A 23,392-nucleotide genomic window follows, 5' to 3' on the forward strand; every position below is an offset into this window, starting at 1 on the left:
CTTGAATACATAATATGTTCAGATATTTAAGAGTTCAAATAGTAGTGGAGGTATACTTAAACAGTATGCTAAATAAGTGTCCTTCTCATTCCCACACCAAACACCCAGTTCTCTTCCTCAGAGCTAATCACTGTTACTAGTTCATTGTGTCACCTTCAAGAGGTAGTCTCCAAAGTCACAAACATAAGCACAGATTTAACATCAATGACCACAAACTGCTCTGCACCTTGATTTGTTCCCTTCTTACCTCTTAGAGATCATTCCACGTCAGCAAATACAGAACCACTCCACAAATACAGATCATTCCACATCAGCTTTATAACAGCTACCTAGTCTTGTTTCTGCTCCCTGTTTAACCAACCCCATATTGATGGATCTCTTGCTCTCTAAATCTTTGTTTGTTGTTACAGACAATGCCACAATGGAGGTCTTGGTGAAATTCATTTTGCAATGTACAAATACGTCTGTAGCAAAATTTCTTAGGTTTCCTGGGATGAGAAGACAGGTGGCTTCTTAATTTTGGCGACATTGCCAAATTGCTATCCACAGACGCTGTGCCATTTTGTACCCCTACTAACAATGTATGAGCCTGTCAGTTTCTGTGAAGCCCTGCAACCCCAAGGAATTAACAAACATTAAGATCTTTGCCAATTTAACAGGTTAAATAGTTTTAAACTGCATTTCTTGTATGAGTTGAGCATAATTTTATATTTGTAAGTGCCACTAGTAATTCCTTTTCTGTGAACTGTTTCTTCATTTCCTTTGCCCCCTTTTCTATTAGAGTAACGGTCATTTTTCTCATTGATACATAGGAGCTCTTGGGATATTAAGAAGTAAACCCTAGTCTATGACACATTAAAAATAGTTTCTTCCTGGTGTGATGATGTTTTCTCTTTCCTCTTATACATACTACCTTTTCTTAAATGAAATGAATTTATCAATTTCCATCTTATGCCTTTTTTTTTCTTTAAGATGTTTAAAAACTTCTTTTTAAGTGTAGAAATAGACATCTACAATGAAGTGAAGTGAAGTGAAAGTTGCTCAGTTGTGTCTGACTCTGCGATCCCATGGACTATTCAGTCCATGGAATTCTCCAGGCCAGAATACTGGAGTGGGTACCTTTCCCTTCTCCAGGGGAATCTTCCCAACCAGAATATTGGAGAGGGTAGCCTATCCCTTCTTCAGGGGATCTTCCCGACCCAGGGATTGAACCGGGTCTCCTGCATTGCAGGCAGATTCTCTACCAACTGAGCGATCAGGGTAGCCATCACCTACAGACCATCTCTTTAGATTTACATGTTTATTTCTTCTGTTGGCATTTTTAAAAATAAAACTGGAAGACAAACTGGGATATAATATATCCATCTACTTCCTTCCATGACCTTCCTGTTCCATTTTACTGAGTTTCTATAGAATTTGATCTCTTCTTTTCCCTGCTTTCTTCCTAAAGTTTCCTATATTTGCTTGACCTACCTTGGAGATCACACTCTTTTTATAGTTCTTGCTCAATTTGAAGTTTATTGAGATCAAAAAGAATTTCATTAATGGCTTTTCATAATCATGCCATTCAAATTGCGCTACTTTTTCTATTTTAGGGAAATTAGACCACAAAAACTGTTCAGATTGTTGCCTGATGGGGTGTGAATATGTAAAAGCTTGTCTAGCTGCTGGAGACAAACAAAAAGCAAAAATGTTACCTTAATTTAAAATAAATCAGACTTTCCTCTTTGTCTCCAGAGATGACATGTAACAAAAAATTGTTAATTGCAATGTTCCTTTAGATACTTTATTCTTTAAACTTTAGTAGCTGATCATAGTATGTTACTGGTGGCAACATTGTATTATGTATAAAAATATACCAAGGTAACTTCAAATTTATGATAAAACTTAAGTACTGGTTTAGGAGCTGCGAAATAAAGCTATTGCTGGAAATTGAGGCCACGTTTATTTTAGATTTGACTTTAGAAAAAAAAAGATTCTAAAAATACACTGCTGCTGTTCTCTCTTCTACTTCCACACTTTTCAAACGGTAGATAGGTCTGTCTCAAGAGTTATAGTAAGAATTGCCTCAATAAGATGCAAGGTAAAGAAGTAAGAGTTGATGGCCTGTTCCTGACAATTCCCTCTACACGTCAATTTTGTCTCATATTAGCTTATGGAAAGAGAATGACAAAGGAAAAGAGACAAGCACAAGCTAATTTAATTTCCCCTATCCTTTCCCATCCATTGAGTTAAAAGGCAAAACTATGGGTATCAAAATAGCAAGCATCAAAAAATTTTAAATAATGATATTTATTTAATCCCTCATCACACCCTCAAAAATGAAGACTTTTCTCTAAAAATCTAAGAAAAACTTTAGAATAAATGTTCAATTTCACTTCCTATACCAACCACTCAAAGAAAATGACAGAAAGAAAGCTTAAAATCCACTGAAGATGTTGCTATTGATTCATCTTGTTATTCTCCTACCCATAATTTAGGGTTCCTGTTACCACCAACAGAAGTAAATTATTTGGCACAGTATCTTCTAATGGAGCTGGCACCTCACTGGGCAAGTCTCAGAGCCTCAGTTTTTCCACTTGTAAAATGGGAGAGGTTGGAATTGGAATAAAAGATTTTTTAAACCCTTCTCTCTTCATGGCAAATAGATGGGGAAACAGTGCCAGACTTTATTTTTGGGGGCTCCAAAATCACTGCAGATGGTGACTGCAGCCATGAAATTAAAAGACGCTTACTCCTTGGAGGGAAAGTTATGACCAACCTAGACAGCATTAAGCAGAGACATTACTTTGCCAACAAAGGTCCATCTAGTCAAGGCTATGGTTTTTCCAGTAGTCATGTATGGATGTGAGAGTTGGACTATAAAGAAAGCTGAGCACAAAAGAATTGATGCTTTTGAATTGAGGTGTTGGAGAAGACTCTTGAGTGTCCCTTGGACTGCAAGGAGATCCAACCAGTCCATCCTAAAGAAAACAGTCTTGAATATTCATTGGAAGAACTGATGTTGAAGCTGAAACTTCAATACTTTGGCCACCTGATGTGAACATCTGACTCATTTGAGAAGACCCTGATGCTGGGAAAGATTGAGGGTGGGAGAAGGGGATGACAGAGGATGAGATGGTTGGATGGCATCACCGACTCAATGGACATGAGTTTGAGTAAACTCCGGGAGTTGGTGAAGGATAGGGAGGCTTGGCGTGCTGCAGTCCATGCGGTCGCAAACAGTCGGACATGACTGAGCAACTGGACTGAACTGAACAGAACTGAACACCTCTAAAACCTTGTACGTGTGTGTGTGTGTGTGTGTGTGTGTTGCTCAATCATGTCTGACTCTTCGCAACCCTATGGACTATAGTCCGTGAGGCTCCTCTGTCCATGGGATTTCCCAGGCAAGAATACTGGAGTGAGTTGCCATTTCCTTCTCCAGGGGATCTTCCTGACCCAGGGACTGAACCCAGGTCTCTGGCATTGCAGGCAAATTTTTACTATCTGAGTCAACAGGGAAGCCCTCTAACACCTTATCTAATATAAACATCTTTCAAGAATCAGCACATCAAGCAAATATAAGTATTTTCAGTGTCTGGGTACCTTCTTCATATATTTTATGATTTGACCTCTAGGTTTTATTGAATAGAAAAACATACAATCCATCATCTCTAAAGGAGAAGATGAACTTTTATATATTAATCATGAATTCTTTGTACTCAGCCTCATAATGCTGGTGATATTAAATGATATTATGCTAAATGATAATCTGCCAATATTTTACTTAATTATTTTTACCTATTTAAACTTATTTTTATGTACTTAAGCTTATTTTTTTATTTACTTAAGCTTATTTTACGGGTTAAGTAACATACTTAATGTTCTCTCTAGCCCAGTTATCCCTTAGATAGTCTTGGATATCAAACTAGTTGGAGTGGCCTCCTAAGAGTAGCTCTGTCCTTTGTCAACTTACTATATAGATTTTCTGAGACACTGGCCCTATCCATTGGAATTCTCTCACCTGGGGTAGTTTTTACTTACAAGTAATCTGCAAAACCACCGCAAGAAAAAGTCTTCGGACATTTCTGCTTCTCATAATTCATCCTTCTATTAACATTATCCTTTTATAGATATTTGCTGCTACTGCTAAGTCACTTCAGTAGTGTCCAACTCTGTGCGACCCCATAGATGGCAGCCCACCAGGCTCTGCCGTCCCTGGGATTCTCCAGACAAGAACACTGGAGTGGGTTGCCATTTCCTTCTCCAATGCATGAAAGTGAAAACTGAAAGTGAAGCCACTCAGTCATGTCCGACCCTCAGCGACCCCATGGACTGCAGCCTTCCAGGCTGCTCTGTCCATAGGATTTTCCAGGCAAGAGTACTGGAGTGGGGTGCCATTGCCTTCTCCGTTATAGATATTTAGCATTTGTTTTATACTATATTTCAAGAAAAACTACATTCATACAAACACAATGTAAGTGAATACCCACTTACAAGAAAACATTTCACATAATCCACCAGGAACTTCATCCTGAAACCATCAAGATTTAATATACTCTTGAGATTCCTGTAATACCCAAGTTGGATCTCTTAATAACCATTCATCTTTGTCTATTTTCTATTTTTCTCTTTAAAAATCAATTCAACACTGTCATGTTCCATTCCCAAAAAATCTGAATTCAACCACCCAACTATTCCTTCCCTGATCTCTGTCTTTCTCCTACTTGATAACATGTGTCTTCATGACAATAGGACTTAACCATGAATAAGTCCTTTTAAAGCTTCTGTTTTTAAGAAATCAATAAAACTGTATTTAAAGTAACTGTTGTTTGCAAGAACTGCATTTTTCCCCCAAAGCACTCTCAACTCAACGAGGTCTAAACATAAATCTGGAAAAAGTTTAGGGAACAAAAGAAAAAATAGACATTTCATGCAAATTCTAAAACCAAAGCCAGATCCACCCCACACACATGCATACATATTCAACAGTGACTTGTTTTTGGTAGATGCTGTTTTGAACAGATCCTTAAGGGCAGGCATGTTTTTGACCCAGCACCTAACAAGGCATCTGGCACATACTAGGTGTTCAGTAAACGCAGGCTGAATGAAGAAGCACATGCAATATCACTGCCACATGAGACCCATAGGGGTGACCAGCCAAGGGTTTGGCAATCAAATGGATGGACATAGTGTGCGTGTGTGCTAAGTAGCTTCAGTCATATCCAACTCTTTGTGAACCTATGGACCATAGTCTGCCAGGCTCCCCTGTCCAGGGGATTCTCCAGGCAAGAATACTGGAGTAGGTTGCCATGCCCTCCTCCTGGAGATCTTCCCTAAACTGAACCCACATCTCTTGAGTTCCCTACATTGGCAGACAGGTTCTTTACCACTAGCACCACCTGGGAAGCCCAGGAATGGATACAGAACTACCCTCAAAGCTCATGGAGACTCAGAACAACACCAGAAGGGCAGACCACCAAGTTCAGTAACTGACATCATGTCAGTATCAGAAGTAACATACATCATGTCAGTTATCCCTAAAATTAACTTTAGTTCATTTTCTTGATCAAAGCTACTCACTTCATTCTGAATTTCAAATCACTGAATATATCTATTCAGGGGATGTAAGGAATGTATAGCTGAGGCAGGGGGTGTGGATAATCATCCCTGAATATTTGAGGTTTATAGTCCTTTATTCCCTTATGAGCTTCTTTTTTGATAACTTCTGAGTTTATTGGTAAGCAACAAGGTTTTTTTTCTTGGGAGGTCTTTCTTCTCTCTTTCTGTCTTAAAGATGTTGCTACATTGTCATTCAACTGCTTTTGGAACTACCAGCAAGATGTTCTCCAAATCACTACGCCAAGGGAAAGCAATTTAACACACACACAGGCACGTATGCTTGTTTGTATTGGATTATCTGTGTTTGCTTGTTTCCCTGCCTTCTGTAAGGTAGAACGATTTTGGAAAATAATTTGGCAATTTCTATAAGTTGAATACTCACACATCCTACACAATCAACAATTCTATACCTTGGTATTCACCCAAGGGAAACACCTGCCCGTGTGCCCCAGGAAATATGAATGAGCAAAGCAGCATTCTGCAATCTTCTTAAAAAAGAAAAAAAAAACAGAGCTATTGGTAGGAGAGCAGGGAAACTTTTTGTTACAGATACATGATGGAATACTGTACAGCAGTGTAAGTCAATGAACTACAGCTACATACAACATAGACGAATCATAGTGACATAATGTTGAGTGGGGAAAAAAGTCTCACACATCAACAGATAGTACATGAGACCTTTTCTTGAAATCAAAAACAAACTAAAAAAAGGTATTATAATTATTACTTAAGCTCTGCAGTTAACAACAAAAATCCTCTTTTGAGAATCTGTGCTTTATCCTTCCATAGAGGACCACAAACTTCTATCTACTTATGCATTAACCTAACTATAGAATTATGTATAATTCTATACAATTCTTCAACAATGCTACAGATATCCAACAACAAATATTTCATCTTGGAAGGACTTTACCTTTCTTCTTGGAATAAAGTTAACTAACACAAGGTTAAAGCAATCTAAGGACGAGAAAACTTATTTTAAGCAATTCTGTAAAAGTCTAACAGAATCACATTTTACTATAGCCAAGGGACAACTGATAAATCATCATAATCTGAAACTAACATACCCCAAAAGGAATTCATTCACTGATTGTATAATTGAGCTATCAACATCAAAACTGAAAATATAGGCAAACCCTGGATTTTTTAGGCTTTCTAAAAGCAAAGATTTTAATTTCAAAATGCTGTGTTTCTACTTGGAGAAAAAAAAAAAAACACATTATTTTTAGGGGGAAACACATGACATTCTGGGTAAAAGAAGGATAGGAATAATAGTCCGCCTATCAGGGCCTTCCTTATAACCAAAGGAGGGCTATGCATACATATTCTCTATAGGTGATTATAGCCCAGCTACACTGCAGCTTCCCTTCGACCTTGGGAACTCTGCTCATTCTGAGTTACTGCGAGGTCTTCTGTCTCATTTATTATTAGTCTTTGTATCTGCAATGCTGTAGCACTGGATAGGAATATCAACATTGCGAGGTCGCAGTACCTAAAACTGTAGAAATGCTTCCAAAAAGCAAAAAAGGGAGGAGGGAGGGGGGAAAAAATACTACCAAGAGGAAAATAAAGTTAATGATATTAAGATGGCCTATTAAATTATTTTACTTTTGGAGAGAGACCATATTTGTGAAATACAACTATCCGTTAGCATACAATTTTTAAATTTAAGAAAAGATAATCGAGAAAAAAATTGGTATGGGGGGGGGGGGAATCACAATTTACTAAAACTAGTCCAGCGATTTAAAAATGGAAATTCGTATAGGGAAAAATCCTCTAGGACTTTGCATCCGGGAGAAAGAAATAATCTGGCACCCCTGTGGGTTCACTTAGTTTCGTGTCAATTGCTTCACGTCCATTATGTAATGCTTTCCCCAGCTTTAAGTCTCTATGTTTAAGCTACCTTCAGGTATATAACAGAACTGCTACAAAATCAGTATCTGGCCATAACTTTCAAAAACAGCTCAAAAGATGCCATGCAGATATATCTGTATTCAGCAGAGGCTTTAAAAAAAAATGTGCTGGTGTCATTACTTCTCCCCGGCTTCCTCCCCAGGTCTCCCATCCCTTCCTCCCCAGCATCTCCGGCCACGCGTTTTGCGGGCAGCTCCCGGCTGGATGCAGGGGAAGCACGTCTTGACTGCAATGCAAACCCTGTCCCGGTCTGAACCAGGGAAGGCAGGCTCGGGCCCGGCCGGGGGTGTGAACGAAGGCTGCAGAGAAGGCTGCAGGAGAGCCAGCAGCGGGTGGGCAGGGGTGCCCCGAGAGGGCAGTCCGCAGTGCACGCGCACAATAAAACCCAATGCACAACTTCCCAGCCGCTCCTCTCGGCTCCCCAGCTTCCCAGAAAGGTGCGGCGTAGGCGTTAGCTGGAGCGGGCGCGGGCGCGCGGGTTCGGTTCTCCGCCGACAATTACATCAGTCCCTGTCCCTGCCCCAGCTTCCAACCCAGCAGCCGGGGCGCGGGGAGCATGCGGGCGGGAGAGCCGGGCGCCCGGAATTCCCCACCACGGGGGCGGGGGGAAGGGCGGGGAGCGGGGACCATGGCCCAGAAGCCCCCTCCCACCACGGCCACGGGGCGGGATTGTCACGGCCACGGGGCGGGATTGTCACCGCCACCTCCCGCTCTCCAGCCAGGGGAACCCCCGGAAGGCTACGATGCCTTGGGGGCCCAAAGCCAGGCTGCCCGGCCGCGCGTCCCTGAGGGTCCTCGGCCCTCCGGCCGCGCACAATGCCCCCGGGCCGCGGTGCGGGCACCGTCGTGCGGCTCCGGGTGTCCCCTCCGCAGCTAGGACACCTACCGGGAAGACGAGCAGCGGTGCACCCGATGGTGCGCTGGCAGCGACGGGAGGCGGGAGACGGCCCCGGCGGACGGGCGCGCGGGCCGGCCGGGGAGCCGAGGCGCGGGCGCCGCCTGCGTGGAGCCGCGGTCTCCTGCACCCACCGCGGCGGCGGCGGCGGCGGCGTGCGCCTCCAGTGGTCCGCGGCGCCGCAGCCCCTCCTCTCCCGCGGGCGGGGCGCGCTGGCGGGGCGGTGCTCCCGGCTCCCCGCCCCCGGCTCCCGCTGGCTGGCGGAGCTGGAGTGGAACCGCCGCTCGCTGGACCCGCTGGACACCTTCTCCGAGCCTCCCGGAGAGCCACGGGCTGGGCGCGCCGAGCCTCGGGACGCGCGGGGGTCTCACTGCCTGGGCTCACCCCTGGCCGGCCCCGGTGGGAACACGCCTGCTGTCCAGAGACCACAGCCGTGGAGCCCCTGACCCGGCAAACCCGGGCCTGAGCTCCTAGAAACGGCCCGGTTCGCCCTAGCTCCAGCCAGCGGAGGTGGACCAGCCCTGGCTCGCACGGTTGGCCCAGATGGTCCCAGCGCTCGGGGCCCGGAGAGCAGCCGCTCGAGCACCGTGGGAGAGCGGATTCGGAAGAGAACAGCAGCCGGGTCACCTCCCCGGAGACGATGCCCAGCCCCTGTCTCGGGCCTTCCTTCAGGTGATCAGTAAACAGACAGGACTGTTTGCCTGCTCCCAGTCGTCCCTGACACTCGCGAGCAAAAAGTTCTCAGGCCCGGAGAAACACCTCACTAGGACCCTTCCCACCCTCTTACATTCTGCTCTTAAACCGCTCCCAGCCTGTGCCAGAGCTGGTTAACCTAAAGGCAAATATGCTAGGAAGGACGGGGTGATTTCTTCTGTAGATGGATGACTGAGGAAATATCCTAAGTATCTCAAGACATTTCTGTCATCACCATCTTAAGGTGAAAAAATCCCGAGAACACGGATTGTCACAGGAGCTACTACAGATGCAGCGCTGGAGTGCTTTGTGGGCTCTCTGAGGTTCCGGACTGGATGAAGGAGAGTAGCGATGCCTTTAAAAATTTAAGATAGTGCTACTCACAGAGGCAATTCTGATGGCATTTCACCGTTCTCTGTGCTGATTTAAAAACAAAAACAAAACATGTTTTGCTATGAAACATAATCATATATACTCATTCTCGCACAATTACTCTTGACTCTCCAATCTCACTTTCTGGTTTCGCAACTTCCACCCTAACATCATTCTCATATCCTCCTATCAAAAAATAATAGATGCTGAACCCTGTGACGTGTCAGTTTCACCTCAACTCCTTCCCTATGAAGAAATTCTCCTCAAGGGGACAACTGGGGTGCTGACCTTCACTTGACCATCACCACATTTTCACCCCTTTCATCTGGATTTTATTGATAGAAACTCTACTGAAATGGCTCCTGCTCTCTCTTAAGAAAAAAAAGGTAAATCCCATATATAAGAAAATACAAGTGTGAAAGGACGTGAGAGAGCACACACAGAGTAGTTAACCTAAAGAAATGCTCAAATATTTTAAGGGAACCTCTAGTAGCAGAGAACCATAAACTATTAGGGAGGGTAAAGGGACTCAGTTCGGTTCAGTTGCTCAGTTGTCTCCGACTCTTTGCGACCCCATGAATCAATCGCAGCACGCCAGGCCTCCCCGTCCATCACCAACTCCCGGAGTTCACTCAGACTCATGTCCATTGAGTCAGTGATGTCATCCAGCCATCTCATCCTCTGTCGTCCCCTTCTCCTGCCCCTAATCCCTTCCAGCATCAGAGTCTTTTCCAGTGAGTCAACTTCACATGAGGTGGCCAGAGTGCTGGAGTTTCAGCTTCAGCATCATTCCTTCCAAAGAAATCCCAGGGCTGATCGCCTTCAGAATGGACTGGTTGGATCTCCTTGCAGTCCAAGGGACTCTCAAGAGTCTTCTCCAACACCACAGTTCAAAAGCATCAATTCTGTGCTCAGCCTTCTTCACAGTCCAACTCTCACATCCATACATGACCACAGGAAAAACCATAGCCTTGACTAGACGGACCTTTGTTGGCAAAGTAATACCTCTGCTTTTCAATCACACCCTAAATCTCATGTTTTACCTTAAGAACACTTGTATGCTTTCAACCTATTCCATAGTATCTCTGTTGTATTATTTTATTTAGTTAGTTATTGGCAGCTGCGCAGCTTGTGGGATCTTAGTTCCTGGACCCTCAGCAGTGAAAACGCAGAGTCCTAACCACTGAACTGTCAGGGGATTTCTCGTTTAATTATTTAAAAATAGGTTTTAAATATTAGGGGGCAAGTCTCCTACATGTCTTATTGAGTAATGATCAAATAAGCTGTGAGGGCACTATACCCATCCATTTGGAGATATGGGTGTAATGAAGAGAGCTGACATGGAATAATACAAAGGCAGGTTTTCCAGTCTGTGTATCACAATATTTTGAAAACTTAGACTGGCATATATATGTAAATATGAATAATAGGCTTTTCACTGCTTTCTGAGCTATGACAGGGTTATTACTCAGAAGTTGCCAGAAAGCAATGTTTTCGTTAAGTGTACTCTTGTTGAGAGATTAGGTCACAAGTCATATGTTGGCAAAAAGGATCTCCGTTTCCTGATTCAGTCCTTCAGTTTGTCTCAGAAATACTTGTTCATAGACTTTTTCAGTGAAAGAAGATAAAGATATTCTTAAATACTTCTATTAATGCCATAATTTCAGGATACGGAAATAAACTGGAATCATAGCCCTCACCATCAATTCTTTTCATATCACTCTCACACTTTATTTTCACTGCAATTTTTCTACATGTATAATTTTAGCTGGGATTTCTTAGGCATACTGAAAAGCTAATGCTTCAGTGAAAGATGCTATCCCAGGGCATCAAGAGTGAGGGAAAAAAACATGTGCAACAAAGAACAGGAAGCAAATACATGGTGGTGTATTGCCAACCTGGTCTGTGCTTCATGACCCTGAGGAGATGCAGCCAGTTCCTTGGCCACGTGATGTGTCTACGAACAGTTCAGTTCAGTTGCTCAGTCATGGCCAACTCTTTGCAACTCTATGGACTGCAGTACACCACGACTCCCTGTCTGTCACCAGCTCCCGGAGCTTCGTCAAACTCATGTCCATCGAGTCAATAATGCCACCCAACCATCTTATCTTCCATCCCTTCTCCTCCTGCTTTCAATCTTTCCCAGCATCAGGGTCTTTCCCAGGGAGTCAGTTCTTCCCATCAGGTGGCCAAAGCAGGCTCTATAGAAAACATGTGTGGGAGCTGTCTGTTAAAGCAAGGACCAAAAAAGAAATTTACCTGCAAGCTCCCTCCCAATTCCTGTCCCCAACTGGTCAAAAGTTATCCGGCTGGTGGTTAATCCTCCCAGCTTCCAAGTTGAGTCATCTGATCCATTTGGTAAAAAGAAACAAACCCCATCCTCTGCATGGTATGGTATTTCTGCAGGAGTGTTCTATAGGCAAATTGTTTATTCTGGAAACTCGTAGGTTTGTGTTTGTCTGGGTGGAGAAAGCTGAAGTTGCCTGAGGTTTGAGTTTCATTTAAACAGCAGTGAAGCAGCAGCCATTCAACTCTGAAAGTTGTAATTGGTTAGATGTGGCAAAAGACAAACGTCTGGATGTAAGAAAGTTCTTGTTCTCACTCTTTTCTGTCCTGTGTTCTCCTTGGCCAGACAGCTGTGACAGCAGTCAGGCCAATGGGCTCTTCACAGAGACTCAGGGGTGGGAATCACCAAGACCCCACCACTTTTCCATAGACACCTATACTGGCCGTCCATGTGGTCCTGCCACAGCAGCTGAATGTGCCTCGCTTCCAGACTTCCCTACAAGCTCAGACTCCTTTGCTAATGTCAGGGCTGGGTCTCTGATCTTTCAGCAATCACTTTTCAGTCTCATAATTACCCACCTCTTCCCACAAGTGCGGAAGTCTAATTCTTTAACATTCTCAGAGGGCTTCTGCTTCCCTGATCGAACCACATTGTTGAGGGCTTAAACCGAGAATCCCAGGGACAGGGGACCCTGGTGGGCTACCCTGGTGGGCTGCTCTGCTCCATGAGTCTCTGGGGGCGGCGGGGAGGGTGGCAGCTGAAGCAGTTGAGGCATATCTCGGAGACCCGGAGAAATGTGAGGCCAAAAGAAGCTGGGGAGGTACTCTCGCTGTGTCCTATATAAGCAACACTAATATTTATAATTTGCTTAGTGTTTGTTCGTTAAGAGTGTTCAGCCTTGAAAATATTTTTAGTATTGCTAAATTATTCACTACTTTTATACTAAATTAACCTAATTTAGTGAATCACTCCCACATTATCAAAACGAGCAATGGCTCATTTTACCTTTGTTAAAACATCATTTTGGTTCCTTGAATGGAAAACAATAAATCAATTCTCAGTTAGAAAGTTATGACTAGTCTCTTTCCCCAGCTATGGAAGCATCCTATCCGTGTATAAAGTTGAGCATAAAGATGAGCAATCCGTTTGTAATTTACTCTTTGTAAAGTAAGGGTTTTTTTGTTTTGTTTTGTTTTGTTTTGTTTTGTTTTACAAATTTACCATTTTACAATACAAAAAGAACATAGTGAGAAAATCAAAAGGCAAACTCTTGGAAATAATGAATTCTTGCAGAAAGGGTGCTTCTTGTGCTTCTAGGGTGAGGGGCTTTGATCTATCCTTACCTGAAATTTGTTTGTCTGTCAGACTTGGTGCTGCTTTTGAATATGTGCATACACTTGCCCACACCTTCAATTTCTACAAAGTTTCATAAAAATCAATGCATCGTTGAAACTTTATTAGTAAGAATATTGCTATCAAGAACTCCTATGTGGAATATAGTGAATATTTTATAATAACTACAAATGCAGTATAACCTTTAAAAATTGCGAATCATTATATTGTCCATTTCTAAGGCAACGGCAACCCACTCCAGTACTCTTGCCTGGAAAATCCCATGGATGGAGGAGCCTGGTAGGCTGCAGTCCATGGGGTCGCGAAGTTGGACACGACTGAGCGACTTCACTTTCACTTTTCACTTTCATGCATTGGAGAAGGAAATGGAAACCCACTCCAGTGTTCTTGCCTGGAGAATCCCAGGGACGGGGGACCCTGGTGGGCTACCGTCTATGGGATTGCACAGAGTTGGACACGACTGAAGCAACTTAGCAGCAGCAGCAGCAACTTATATATTATTGTATATCAACTATACTTCAATTAAAAGAAAGAACTGCTGTATAAACGTCTGACAAATTCAGAAGCTTAACCCCCATGTCCCAAACTCCAATTTAGTTCCAAACCCTTCTTCCCCACGTTGTTGTGATCTGCTCAGATGACTTGCTGATCCAGACCACAGAATATTATCTCCACTTCAGAGTGAACCATTCATTCAGAGTGCTTATCAGATGCCTAAAAAGGACTGAGAATTGGATTTTGTTGCGATTATAAATTGTAGGGGTTGAGGTCGTTTTGGTACCGGCTTCGTTCATTTAATTTAATAAGTATTTATTGAGTGTCTGCTGTTTGTTAGCCATTATTTTTGGTGCTTGAGATATGAGTGAGCAAAACATAGAGCCTGCCCTCATACAGCTTACATTCCAGCGGAGGGAGACAGACAATCAACTATAGACCAAATAGATTAGTAAGTTGCATGATGTATTAGGAAGCCATCAAGTGATATGAGCACATTAAGACAGATGGAGGTGGGCAGCCAAGTCGCTGTACAGTAAGCTCCCCACATAGGAATCCTCAAGTTGAGAATTTTCAAACATGCAAACGTGCTACTACCAAGACATCACTGGATCATTTTTTCACCCCCAAGAGGGTACATAGAATTGAATCCAGCAAGTACCAGAACCGTGCCATCTGCGTCAGGCATAAGTGGAACTGCAGCTTGCCCTGTCTCCTGCTGCTGAGGTCCTTTAGCTCTGCCATCTCCTACTTCCTCTCCCTCCTCCAGCCTGTAACTTCCTTCATGTTCCCTTGATGCCAGCCCTGGTATGGTATGCCAGCTGTTGTACTGCACTACTGTACTTTTCAAAGTATGGTACTGTAGGATAAAAAATGTTTTATTTTCTGTGGGTTTTTTTTAATGTATTATTTGTGTGGAAAGTATTATAAGCCTATTACACTACAGTACTATGTAGCTGACTGTGTTAATTGGGTACCTAGGCTAACTTTCACTTTCACTTTTCACTTTCATGCATTGGAGAAGGAAATGGCAACCCACTCCAGTGTTCTTGCCTGGAGAATCCCAGGGACCGCGGAGCCTGGTGGGCTGCTGTCTATGGGGTTGCACAGAGTTGGACATGACTGAAGTGACTTAGCAGTAGCAGCAGTAGCAGGCTAACTTTTGGAGAAGGCAATGGCACCCCACTCCAGTACTCTTGCCTGGAAAATCCCATGGATGGAGGAGCCTGGTGGGCTGCAGTCCATGGGGTCGCTAAGAGTTGGACACGACTGAGCGACTTCATTTTCACTTTTCACTTTCATGAATTGGAGAAGGAAATGGCAACCCACTCCAGTGTTCTTGCCTGGAGAATCCCAGGGACATGGGAGCCTGGCAGGCTGCCGTCTATAGGGTCGCACAGAGTCGGACACAACTGAAGCGACTTAGCAGCAGCAGCAGGCTAACTTTATTGGACTTATGAACACACTCCTGGAAGGAGATTCATTCATATGTAAGTGACTTATTATATTGAAGAAAGTAGTCAGTCTAGGTCTCATTGAGTAGATGGCATTTGAGGAAAGACTTGAAGGGGATGAGGAAGTTAGTCTCGCAGATGTATGGGCATGGGAGGTTCCCATCCCAGTCAGAGACCAGCCACTACAAAACCTTGGGAGTGGGCATGCCTGGTATGTTCCAGAAAGGACAAGGAGGCCAGAGTGCCTGGAACAGGATGAGTGTGGGAGTATGAGGAGAGAGAAGTAATGGGGCCTGAATCACAGAGGGTCTGTAGGCCACTGTGAGCACTTTGGTTTTATTCTGAGAGAGATGGGTGCCAATCACAGGTGTATGCAGTGGAGTGAAATGATTTGACTTGTTTTAAGAGCTGCTCTGGCTGCTGTGTCAAGAATAGGTGCTAGGGGGCAAGGCTGTAAGCAGGGGGGAAGCTGTGCCATCATTCAAGTGAATGATAAAGTGGATCAGGCCAGAAGGTAAGAAGGGGTTGAATTTCACCTGCATTTTAAAGGTAGAGCTGACTGGATATTTTGATGGATTGGATTGTACTTACTGATAAGTGTTTGCATGAGTTATGATTGACTTACTTCCATTGTACTCTTTATTTGTTAATGAGGCTGTGGGAGGAAACATGGGGTCCTGCTGTCTCCGGATATTGGGGCCTGCTGATCACTGGCTAAGATCTTAATGCTTGAGAGTGACTGTTAACCAGCACTCATACCACTTCCTGCCCAGCAACACAGCAGTACTCCATTCACCGGGCTTTCGTAAAACACACACACAAACACAGATGCTCAAAACAGACTGTCGGGCATAAACACGACAGACCCGTTAGAAGCACAAAAATTTAAAATGAAGTCTCCCTCCAAAATTGTTGAATAAAATCAGCAAAAGGGAATCCAGTTTGCTTCATAGCCAAGGGCCTAATTTGAAAAACAAGACTTTCCTGTAATTGAACTCAGACCCAGAACATACTTTCTCAGCCCACAGGCCCTTTGGGAGGACTCAATCCTAATAAAAGTGTCCTTGTTATTATTTGAGGGCTCCTTCCTCTCCAGAGGGGCAAAGGGAACTAACTCAACTTTCCTGATGGACACAGATGCTAAGGAAGTTTAAAGTTCCCTAAGGATAATTAGCATAGTGATGGATGCTGCTAAACTGAGGCACTTGATATCCTTCCAATTCTCTGAGAGGGTCATTTCTCAGTGTTTATCTCTAGATTTTCTTCTATTACAAAGAATAGGGCATGTGCCAAAAGTGTGGTGAGATAATTTAGGCAGTGCCCAGACATGTATTTTAAAGCAATTGAATTACAGAGTTAATATTGCTTTTTTTCTCATCTTTTTTTGGGGAGGATTTGCCTCAAGAAGCAAGACTCAATTTGGTGCTTATATGTTTTTAATATCTCCCTGTAACACTTGAAAATGTTACAAACAGCAAGCAGACCCCAGGCTCAGAGCCTTTGATCTTGGTAGGATGGTTCCAGAATTTTATGTTTGTTGATTTTCATTACACTTAATTTTAGAGTTATATTCTGTTTGTAGCTTGTGATATAGTTTGTTCATAAAATGCATTCATTTAAGAATATTTTTAAAAGTCTATTTAAAACATACTAGATAACAAATACTGTAGATGGTACATCAGTATGCCTCTCTCAAAAGTCAGAAAAGTAGTAAGATAACAACTGAAAATTGAGCAAAAAAAACAAAAACAAACAGTAAATTGGAAAGAGAAAAGTCAGGAAGACTGAGATTCTAAGCCCAGTCTTTCCTAGCTTTTTGACTTTGAACATGTTTCTGAAACTCTGTCTAAGTTTTGGGTTCTTTTTTTTTATAAAAACATTTCCCAAACCTAGTAAGGTTGTTGTAAGGGTTATTACAGTAACATTTTACAAGAGCTTCCTATATAGAAGGCTCTAGGCAAATATTACTTGGGTTATCTCTGTTTTCCGAAAATCTTCCTTGGAGATGAATCACAATGTCATGCTTTTCATGAAGCTTTTGCTGATCCCCGCTAGATTTGGAAGTGATCGCAGTGTCCACCAAGTGCTTCCTGTGTTCTTCCCACATTCAGCCGGACTTGCCTTGTTCCCTCTATCTTCAGCCTGCTAACGACCACGCGGAGGCCTTGGACTTACCAGTGCACAGCCTGAAAATCTGTATGCACAGAAGGTATTGTCCCTAAACAGAATCACAACCTCACACATAATATGACCTACAATTTTCCAAATGTATGTGGATGCTCTTGTGGTTAATAAAACAGAATTCATTTAAAAGTATGACTAAGATCATAGTAGGTTTTAGTTATGATGGTTTTCTTCTCAATGAATAGTATACTAATTAGCCCACGATTTTTTCTTTGCTTGCTTTTACAGCAATATTGAGTCTGCACTGAAAGTAGTAGGAAACACTAGATTAAATGGTCATCAAAAGCATTATCTGCCCTTGGCTTATGCTGTCAAAGCTGGTGTCAAGACAGATTTACATTGGTAAGATTCTTAAGATTGTACCATAATATCAAACTAGCTCATGAGATGTAAGTATGTCTTACCTGATATACAATACAGAAAAAAAGAGCTATGTAGTAGTGTTAGGTGTAAGGGCAGTACCAGCAGCAGCAGTATGTATTGCTACACAGATTACGTGGCTTTATTCAGATATAACATTTCATTTTCTCATTACATGGCCACTTTGTGAAATACACAGGTAAGGTTTTGATTTGACGTAACAGGAAACTGAGGCACTGAGATTGTGACTTGCCCACTGTCACATTGATTAATGGAAGCTCTAGAACTCCATTCTTGGCCTTGAGCATCTTTCCATTCCCTGGGTGAGGTACACTGTCCTAGAGACCTGGGAAGGTATACAAATGGAGGCCTGACGCCATATGTGTTAAATAGAAATAATCAAAGGTTGTAAATCAAACAAACAGTTTAATGAAATATTTTCTGGTCTACCTTGACAACTGTTTTGTTGTGACTACCTAGAAGGTATTCAGAATTTTCAAATTCTTTAGTTCTAACCAGATGACTTAGCAGTGCATGAAGATACACCCAGGCTGGCACCTGTGTCCTGCTCCTCTTCTCTCCTGCTTCGAGCTCTCACCCATTCTGAGAGGGTCTTCATGCTCACGCAGGAAGACAATCCAGCCCCCACATCTAAGCTCTGTCCTTACTTCTCTCAAGCAGCTGCTCCTTGGCACCAGGGTCCTGATAATCCAGAGTGTGGTGTAGAAGAGGGGCAAAGGCTCTGGTGGGTACTCCAGAAGTTTAAGGCAATTAAAATATTTGAACTTTCCATTGAAGATAATAAAGTACAAAGGTTGCTAAAAAAAAAAAAAAGGCTCTGGTGGGCATGCCAGCTGGGTCCTGCACATCCTGTGCCTCAAGGGGAGCATGTGGCTGAAGGAGGATCACAAAGGACCTCTAAAGTACGAGGTCCAGAGCTACGGCTGCCTCAGCTAACACAAGGGCAGTTCTGAACTGTACATATATTTACTGTTCAACCGTTAAGCATTTCCTGGCAAGAAAAACCTGTCAAATCAGTTCCTCATAGATATGAAACCTCACAATCTTCTTACTTTATTATAAAGCTCTATTCCATAATCATAAGACTGTAAAAATATTCAAGTCACTACATATGTCTTAACTTCCAAAACAAAAACTATTGTTTTATATTGGTTTGGAGATATTAATAAACAGTGGTAGTCAAATTCATCAACATAGAGGAAATCAATATTTACAGAAAGGAAATTAGAAGTAATTCATAAGATCTAGATTTCTTTTTTCAAAACCTAAGTCACAAACTAAACAGATGGAGACCAATTTCCCTTTAGGGACAGGAGCCTTGACATCTGAAGGCTAAATGTATGTAGATGAGTGAAACAATATACCCTACTGCCCAGGCTTTTATTGAAGAGGCCGAGAAGTAAAAGTCAAGATTGGGGGGAGGGCCTGGGTCTGTCTCACAGAGATACCTCTCTAGTTCAGTTCAGTGTCTCCATTGTGTCCGACTCTTTGCAACCCCATGGACTGCAGCACGGCCAGGTTGCCCTGTCCATCATCAACTCCCGGGGTGCTCTCATTTGGATTCCCTTGACTTATCCACACCTGACTCCCAGGAATTCTGGCCCAAACACAACATTCTCTTCTTTGGTTCCATTCAGCAGAGCTGTCACCCACTGACATTTCCAAAATATCTTCACTAGACAGTATGGGCAAAGTAAAGGAAATAACTAGACTCAGTTAGGAATAACCTAAATATGGCCTTACTTCTAGGACAAGGTTCCTGGTTCTGAATTAATGAACTATATTTTAACACCACAGGTTATCACTTTCCAGGTAGCTTTCCACAAGGACTTCCTGCCTCTCTCTTGGCTGGGGCAGGAGGTAGGGGTGGGAGTTCTGCCTCCATTTCACCTTCCCAGCTCACCAGGAACAATTTAATCATCCATTTGTTTCTGTCCTGTTGGATAGGCATCACATACACAGAAGCATATTCATAGATTCCTCTGGATTCCCTCACAGAGGCCCTGATTCCAGCTGGAAAGAAAAGTTTCTTGAAAAATTGAGGCTTTTGTTGATTTATTAATAGATAAACTTCACTGCTCAGCTCTCTCTGCAAAAGAAGAACACAGAAGAGACCCTTTTCCCTTCCCCAATAGCAGGGCAATGAACTCATCCATTATCAGCTCTCAGGAGGATATACTGATCACAGAACAATGTGTGAGCATTAGCAGAAACATAGTGTAGCCCAAATGAGTGTTGCCTTAAAGTAGAAGAAAAGGGAATTATCTCAGTCACTGCAGCCAGGGAAGACATTTAATATTACTATGAATAAAGTGTTATCAGTTCAGTTCAGTTCAGTTCAGTCACTCAGTCGTGTCCGACTCTTTGCGACCCCATAAATCGCAGCACGCCAGGCCTCCCTGTCCATCAGCAACTCCCAGAGTTCACTTAAACTCATGTCCATTGAGTCGGTGATGCCATCCAGCCATCTCATCCTCTGTCGTCCCCTTCTCCTCCTGCCCCCAATCCCTCCCAGCATCAGGGTCTTTTCCAATGAGTCAACTCTTCGCATGAGGTGGCCAAAGTACTGGAGTTTCAGTTTTAGCATCAGTCCTCCCAATGAACACCCAGAACTGATCTCCTTTAGGACGGACTGGTTGGACCTCCTTGCAGTCCAAGGGACTCTCAAGAGTCTTCTCCGACACCACAGTTCAAAAGCATCAATTCTTCAGCGCTCAGCCTTCTTCACAGTCCAACTCTTACATCCATACATGAGCACTGGAAAAACCATAGCCTTGACTAGATGGACCTTTGTTGGCAAGTGTTATAGCCCTCCCTTTTTTGACCAATCGGGATAGACTTTTAAAATGGAATACAGAATTGTGTTCGCAGCCGCCGCTCTGCCGCCGTCACTCTCCAATGCCAGCGCCGCCTCTAGCTCGCCGAGCTCCAGCCGAAGGAGAAGGTGGGTAAGTAAGGAGGTCTCTATAACCTTAGCTCGTACAAAGCAGACTGCCCGCAAATCGACCAGCGGTAAAGCACCGAGGAAGCAACTCGCTGCAAAAGCCGCTCACAAGAGTGCATGCTTTACTGGAGGGGTGAAGAAACCTCATCGTTACAGGCCTGGTACTATGGCACTCCGTGAAATTAGACGTTATCGGAAGTCCACTGAACTTCTGATTTGCAAACTTCCCTTCCAGCGTCCGGTGCGGGAAATTGCTCAGGACTTCAAAACAAATCTGCGCTTCCAGAGTGCAGCAATTGGTGCTTTGCAGGAGGCAAGTGAGGCCTATCTGGTTGGCCTTTTTGAATACACCAACCTGTGTGCTATCCATGCCAAACGTAACAATTATGCCAAGACATCCAGCTAGCACGCCGCATACATGGAGAACGTGCTTAAGAATCCACTATGATGGGAAACATTTCATTCTTAAAAAAAAAAAAATTCTCTTCTTCCTGTTATTGGTAGTTCTGAACGTTAGATATTTTTTTTCCATGGGGTCAAAAGGTACCTAAGTATATGATTGCAAGTGGAAAATAGGGGACAGAAATCAGGTATTGGCAGTTTTTCCATTTTCATTTGTGTGTGAATTTTTAATATGAAGGTAGGGACATAAAGCATTAATGAAAGTCAAAATGTTTCAGTGAACAAGTTTCAGCAGTTCAACTTTATAACAATTATAAATAAACCTGTTAAATTTTTCTGGACAAAAAATAAATAAAAATAAAATGGAATACAATTTAGAACTGCACTTATCAATATAGTATGCGCTAGTCACACTCAGTTATTTAAATTTTTATCGACATTAATTAAAATTAAATAAAAAATTTAAATTGAATTCCACAGTTGTATCAGCCATCTTGTAATGTTCAGTAGCCACATGTGGCTTATGGCTACTCTATTGAACAGCACAGAATGGATCATTTCCACCATCAAAGCAAGTTCTATAGGACAATGGTGATCCAGAAGGTATTCTTACCACTAAAAAGGAATAGAATTTAAAATGTTTTGCTTAGAACCACAGTCTTGGGCAGAACACAAAACACTCAGGAATAAGATTAAAAACTGAGGGCCTCAAACATAGAAAAGGAAGGAAGCTTAGTTTTTTCTGTTTGTTTGTTTACTATCTGACAAGTTTCGGGACATTTGGAACATTTTGGAAGGAAGCACAACTGATAAATAAGAAAAAAAAATCTACACTGAAGTGAATTTTAAGGTGCATAAATGGGGAGCAATAATAAATATCCTGATGTCTGAAGCGGAGTCCAGTGCAGACCAATTTAGGGGCAATGGAGAAGAGAGAATTGGCAAAACCAGAAAATAGAGATTGAGACTAAACCAAAAAAGATATTACTGTCTTAGTAGCCATATCTGACTAAGAGATCCAGCCAGTTCTTTAGGAGAAGGGACTCTATAAATTAATATCAGAACCCCAGGACCTGCCTTTTATAGTTGGATACATATGATTTTGCTTAATTATTTCATAAAGTAGTATAAAGTGAAAAAAATGACACCTGATATCAGAGAGTGTTCAGGATGGTGGAAAATCAGATGAAGGATTTTCTTTATGAAAACTACAGGAGTGAAAAGGTAAATAGAAAATATAAATTGTAGAAAGCATATAGACCTGCTTTTGATGCTACCTGCCTCTAATTATTTTCTTTTAATTCACATTACCTTTAAATATATATTATCTATGTTGTATGGTTCAGGTATATAAGATTTCATTAATTCATTCATCTTTCTCAAGGTTTCTGTCTGAGAAATTGATTCTTTTGAGGACCAGCTATCACTAGTCATATTTTGGTTGCTCTTAAACCATTTATTTGGGCTTCCCTGCTGGCTCAGTAAAGAATATGCATGTAATGCAGGAGACCCAGGTTTGATCCCTGGGTCAGGAAGATCTCCTGGAGAAGGAAATGGCAACCCACTCCAGTATTCTTGCTTGGGAAATCCCCTGGACAGAAGTCTAGCAGGCTACAGTCCATGGGGTTCCCACGAGTCGGACACGACTTGGCAACTAAACAGCTACAAACCATTCATCTCCTATGCATTTGATAAGCCTGTTGCTATGGGATGATCAGGCACAGGTCTGCTCCTGAACTAGACCACTCTTGATGAAGGACCCAGAATTTGATTACGTGTGAGAAGCAGAAGAGTGTATATTTTCTTTTCTTAAATAATGAAATGAAGAATTATAAATAGACGTGTGTGTGTGTGTGTGTGTGCTCCATCACTTTAGTTGTGTCCAACTCTTTGTGACCCCATGGACTATAACCAGCCAAGCTCCTCTCATGGGATTCTCCAGGCAAGAATACTGGAGTGGGTTGCCGTGCCCTCCTCCAGGAGATCTTCCAGACCCGGGGATCAAACTGCATTTCCTGCGTCTCCTGCATTGCAGGAGGATTCTCTACTGCTGAGCCACCAGGGAAGCCCATATACGTAGACACATGCTGTGCTGTGCTTAGTCACTCAGTTGTGTCCCACTCTTTGCGACCCCATGGACTGTAGCCCACCAGGCTCCTCTGTCCATGGGGATTCTCCAGGCAAGAATACTGGACATACATGTACACAATTAATTTTGAAGCGACCCCCACTCCATGATGTAGCAAGTTTTATAACGTATTTTGAGTGTTCTTATGACTTCCTTCCTCAGTTATAGGTAGAATTCAACAGAACTGTTTTAGGCCATTTCCTTCTCCAGGGAATCTTCCCAACCCAGGAATTGAACCCAGGTCTCCAGCATTGCAGGCAGATTCTTTACTGACTGAGCTACAAGG

At 42.8% G+C, this 23,392-nt stretch overlaps 1 protein-coding gene and 1 pseudogene across 7 annotated transcripts in view; one reads left to right on the forward strand and one right to left on the reverse strand.

The window, feature by feature from the left end:
* OSBPL6 (oxysterol binding protein like 6) overlaps nucleotides 1-8,611 on the reverse strand; it is a 221,953-nt gene extending 213,342 nt beyond the window's left edge. For 3 of the 7 annotated variants that reach the window (XM_069577095.1, XM_069577094.1, XM_069577096.1), the window contains exon 1: nucleotides 8,405-8,609. The gene's annotated coding sequence lies outside the window, so the exon portion shown is untranslated. Of the gene's footprint in view, nucleotides 1-8,404 lie in introns of all 7 variants that reach the window. The other 4 variants (XM_069577092.1, XM_069577091.1, XM_069577098.1 and 1 more) reach the window with 4 other exon arrangements.
* An 11,867-nt stretch (nucleotides 8,612-20,478) lies between these two features.
* On the forward strand, nucleotides 20,479-21,313 carry LOC138432420 (histone H3.3A-like; annotated as a pseudogene).
* The last annotated feature ends 2,079 nt before the right edge of the window (nucleotides 21,314-23,392 follow it).

Source organism: Ovis canadensis, chromosome 2 (assembly GCF_042477335.2).
Source record: "Ovis canadensis isolate MfBH-ARS-UI-01 breed Bighorn chromosome 2, ARS-UI_OviCan_v2, whole genome shotgun sequence".
Lineage (NCBI taxonomy): Eukaryota > Metazoa > Chordata > Mammalia > Artiodactyla > Bovidae > Ovis > Ovis canadensis.